We start from the raw sequence: 5,731 nt of genomic DNA on the forward strand, positions 1-5,731 counted from the left end.
ATATATATATATATATATATATATATATATATATATATTTATATATATATGTATATGTATATATATATATATATATATATATATATATATATATATATATATATATATATATATATATATATATATATATATATATATATATATATATGTATGTATGTATGTATGTATATATATATATATATATATATATATATATATATATATATATATATATATAGTATGTGTGTGCATGTATATATATGTGTGTGAGCTTGTCAATAACTTTGCGGAGGTATATGGATTACAAGCACACAGGAACGTTGGTAAGCTCTTTGGTCCTAAGAAAATATCAACTAGGGATTCTATAGAATATTCAACGTACAACCCAGGGGTGAATCCTTTCAGTTGCAGGCTATGGATTATATCTGCCTTTTGGCAGAAATGTTATTTCTGTGAAACCAGTTACCGTTATATTGAAAAATGGAAAGAAAATAAAAGTGTTCCGTACATGAAAAGCAAAAGCAATTTTGCGAACGACAATCACTGCAGGGTAAATATAAACCTATTTCAAATTTGTCCTTCCTCCTTTTTTTATCTGATTCAGTAACTAAACTTATATATCTTCAAATTTCCAAAAACGAACATGCAGTATTAAAGGTACATCACAGTCTAAAATTAAAACTTTTATGAGAAAACATGGTCTGCATAATGTTCGATTGGATAATATAAACACTATTCTTACTTTTACACACACACACACACACACACACACACACACACACACACACACACACACACACACACACATATATATATATATATATATATATATAGTGCACACACACACACACACACACACACACATATATATATATATATATATATATATATATATATATATATATATATATATATAATATATATATAGCAATTTTTGGTAAATAAAAATGTAAACTTCATTGAGGAAAAAATCCTTACTAACCATTTTTCAGATTTCTTGCTCAACTGAATATTTCACCTATACATTACGAAGGGACATTGAAGTGCGGAGCTTTCTTTAATATATAATTAAAATGACAAATTAAATTAAAACACCTAACGTTCATAGACACATTATCTTTGATATGTATTTAGTGTAAGCTACATGTGTGCTCTGGAGTGGACATCCCGTCTTATCGAATATAATTGCTTGATCATTGTAATAAAAAATCTTTTATTTTTACATGTTACCCTTGTAAATAAAACACGAATGCATTCTGTTGTTTCATTATCCTCAGGAAACTTCTTCACTGGGCTGACAAGTAAGTATGGTTAACGTCACCCCCCACAACACACGCGCACACACACACACATATACATACATATATATATATATATATATATATATATATATATATATATATATATATATATATATATATATATATAGATTCTTAATCCGATTTGTCACACACTTTCTTGATGTACTACATAATTTTGCCTCTGTAATCCTTACGGTCTTCTTCATCACTTTTCGTCTTGCATGAAGGAAAAAATTATTTCATTGCCCACATATACCTCAACCACATATACTTTTTCAAAACTAGTCAGTTACACATTTCTTCTTTCCCTTCTTTACTTCAGCATGTCACTTGTACTGCAATCAGATCCTGGTGCCTTTTATTCCTTAAACTCCTGCTCTACCTTATACCCTCCAAACCTACTTACAGAAAATTCCCTGAATTACAGTAACCCACTCCAGTCTTGGGTCAACAAGCTCTTCTGTCTCGTCTATCTGTGACATTCAACAATCTTCAAATTTGCTCTGACTACCCAGGATATATTCATTTTAGTCATCCTCTCTTGAATTGCATATTTCATTCTAATAGCTATTTGCGCATTAAGCTTCTTCTCTGCATTTAATTCACTGTCGAACAAGCTATTCTCCAAAATTATTTGGTTAACTCCTCCCTTTTTTATTTTTTGTCTTATTTTTCTCTTTGCTTTCTCTTGATAATCTCATGCATTCTTCTCTATACCTGTATAAGACATGTATAGTAAATACACCTTAAATACCCCTGGCTTTCTTTTACTTGGTACCATATTTCTGCTTTAAAAAAAATCGCTACAGGGCATTGGCCTGCAAAACCCGTGCTCGGCTATTTATTGAATCAAATTATGCATCCCTGCAAGAATCAAATTATATTTTTGTCATGATCCCACAGACATGAAAGCTTTGTTTCAGTTGGCCTCTGAAGCTGAAGCTCACTTGCCATTTACGCAAGATTTCCTCTCACGAAGACAACAGTCACTGCCACATTCCCGACAACTTCCGTTCAAATATCGTATATTTTTTTAATTTTCCCAATTTTATCCCTTGGAGTGCAGATTTAAAATCTGCACTCCCGATCTATCTTAATAATTTTCTCCTAATTACCAAAAAACTTCTGAAAACTGTCCACCACGTATAGTAGCCTACCCCTTTGGGCTTCTGTATTCCTTACTTTATGAACCATTCTTGATTAATACGCTCATTTAAAATAAAAATCTCTTTTTGTATTTAATTTGTCCAAATATTTATACAGATCATGTGGTCGCATTTTTATGTCATTAATAGTAGCATACAGTGCACATTGTACACACACAGACATTATATATATATATATATATATATATATATATATATATATATATATATATATATATATATATATATATATATATATATATATATATATATATATATATATATATATATATATATATATATTTATATTCTTTTTCATTTTCCCCTCAGACAAATCATCAAACGCCATCGCTGATCACTTCCGTTCCTCTTCACAATCACTAATGAATACTGTATCGTCAGTGGACACCAGCCATTTCACTTTTCATTCACACCTCATTATTTATGGTTTAACAAATTAGCATTTGCCTTTCCTGTCCTTGCTTCGACCTCTGTCATATCCCCCTATCCACGAAAATATTAAGCAGCTTTGGGGACTTAATTATCTATTGTCGGAATTTTTTTGTTCATACCCAAGTGAGGCACCCGTATTCCGACACAAGTTTTCCCTGTATCATATTAACGTTTATTCTGTCCTAACAAACGCAGCTTCTACACAATATAAGTTTCTTCAATACCTAAAGTAAATCCATACAATTATTATATCCGTAGTGTTCTTTAGGTCCACGATTCTTTTTTTCTAAACATGCACAGCTCTTCCCTCTCAATCTTTGACGTATCTTTCGCACTCGTTCGAAGAGATTCCTGCTGTTTTAATCACTAATTGAGGGGATATCCATTGCAGCATAATCAATAAGCGCATTTCAGTCTAATAATTGAATTATTCCTATTATTAACGCTCTGAAGTGTTGAAACATCAACTTTATAAAATGAATTGTAATTGATGTCATCAAATTAAAATCATTACAAACATTACAGTTTTATAGATATTACCATTAATTGAACGCTTTGAATTGCAAATTCTAGCGCAATCCTGCGACATATTATCGTGATGGTGACAGCAAAGTGACGACAGCTGTAATGTTATGGTTACTTTGATATTCTAACTATAGTTATCACTTGGAGCAGAGAGGGAGAGAGAGTGAGAGAGAGAGAGATTATTTCCTATAACAGTCCCAGAGTCAATTGGAGAGTTAAGGGCCCTACACACGATCAGCATTACTGTCATTATTTTGTGTACTGTCAGTAATACTGGCGGTGTCAGCGTCATACTGAAGTACCATCAGTACCACAAAATGGTGGTTACCGACTTCAAAATCCAGTCATCAGTATTTGGGCGGGCCTTATATTACTGATGGTGTGTTCGCTGTACTGTCATTCCCATCAGTACTATCCAAGCTGTTGTGGTAGTTACTAAGGAAGAAGGGAAAATGGATCTTCAGGATTTTATTCCATTATATCGTCGCTTACCAGAGTCGTGGGATATTCGGAGCGAAAATTATATAAAAAGAGACATGCTTTCTCTTTATTCCTCATTTCACTAGAACGCAATAGCGACAACCTCTCGATGTCGGTCACTGAATGTACTGACATTTCACTCAGTAATGAATACTGAACGTGTGTTTAGTGTACTGACAGTACCAAATAATGACAGTATTTTTAATGACAGTAATACTGATCGTGTGTACGGCCCTTATTAGTGGCCCATGAACTGCCACCATCAGTAAGGGAAAGAGTTGCCAAATCTCTCAATACACTTCTCTCATTTCCTATCTATCTATCTGTCTATCTATCTATCTATCTATCTATCTATCGTCAATGAATATGGTTATTTGATTTTAGAGAAGGAAAACGATATGTTTTCTTTACACAAGAAAAAAAAAATTATATCTGAAATTATTCATAATGAAATTCCCATAAAATGGTAATTCTAAAAATGTTGTGCTAGGGACAGGAAATCAAAAGGCCTATGATCCGAATATTTTATTTTTTCTACTCTTTTGTTGTAAAAATAGGAAGCAGAGTAAGAAATGAAAAATACCTTTAGTTAATTTGGAAGCATGTGATATGGCAAAATAATGCAATATCTACAATAAGTTATAAATGTAAGCTTTAAATCCCTCTCATTGATTGCACACTTTACCATAAATAATTGCATAATGAATTTACAAAGGGAATTTGAACGTAAAACTCTGATTAATTTACTCTAAGTTATTTACAATAACAGAAGCGATTACCCCAGTGCAAAAATATCCTCTTTTAAAATTTTGTCTTGCATAGTAATTCCACTGGATAAATTTTGATACAGAACTATAAATATAGAAGTGAACTACTGGGAAACCTGGAAAACTAAATTAAAATCCTGCACAATTTTGCCAAAAAGCTATATTTGATTAAGACAATGGAATTTCGAATGCAAATCGCTCGAAAACTCTGCATAAACCTTTTTCTTCTTCATTTTCAGATTCCTAAAAACTCATTTCTTCAGGACACCTATCAGCAAATTTACTCTCTCTCTCTCTCTCTCTCTCTCTCTCTCTCTCTCTCTCTCTCTCTCTCTCTTTCGTTTAAGTTTTCTCATTAGATGAGAGCAATTTTTCACGTAAAGGTGATTCTTGTGCAAGGCACTGTTGGAATTTATAAGTGGAGTTATTGTTAGTAAAATATTATTGTTTTATAAATGTCTTGAAAAAACTATAATGAAATGAGAGAGAGAGAGAGAGAGAGAGAGAGAGAGAGAGAGAGAGAGAGAGAGAGAGAGAGAGAGAGAGAGAGATTAAATTGTTTTCTTTATAATGTTGAAATAGATCTAAGGAAATTAAGTTCACAAGCTAAGTTTCCTCTGTAAAAGGCGGTCAAATTTTCGTAAATGGTTCGGATTGCAATTATAGAAGCGAAAAGATATTTACTCGCAATCAAATTCGTAAAATTGTTTAGCCTTTTTTTAAGGTAATAAATATATTATAATTTTCGTCTCGGTGAACTTTCCCCAACGTCGCGTAATTCTGGGAAGAAAAATAGTGGATATTGTCTGTTATTATCATTATTATTATTATTATTATTATTATTATTATTATTATTATTATTATTATTATTATTATTATTATTTTGTATTGCTATCCACTATGAATGTGGAGTGACCTTCAAAACCGTATTTTTATTAAAAAAAAGTAGACAGAAAATGACTTCAGAAAAGAACTTTCACCATTAAATTCACGCTTTAAAAGTGCTGAATTGTGGATAAGCCTTTTTTGAAGCAAACTGCCAAAGCTTTAGCTTCTTCAAACACCAGCACAGAAAGCACAT

Source organism: Macrobrachium rosenbergii, chromosome 43 (assembly GCF_040412425.1).
Source record: "Macrobrachium rosenbergii isolate ZJJX-2024 chromosome 43, ASM4041242v1, whole genome shotgun sequence".
NCBI lineage: Eukaryota > Metazoa > Arthropoda > Malacostraca > Decapoda > Palaemonidae > Macrobrachium > Macrobrachium rosenbergii.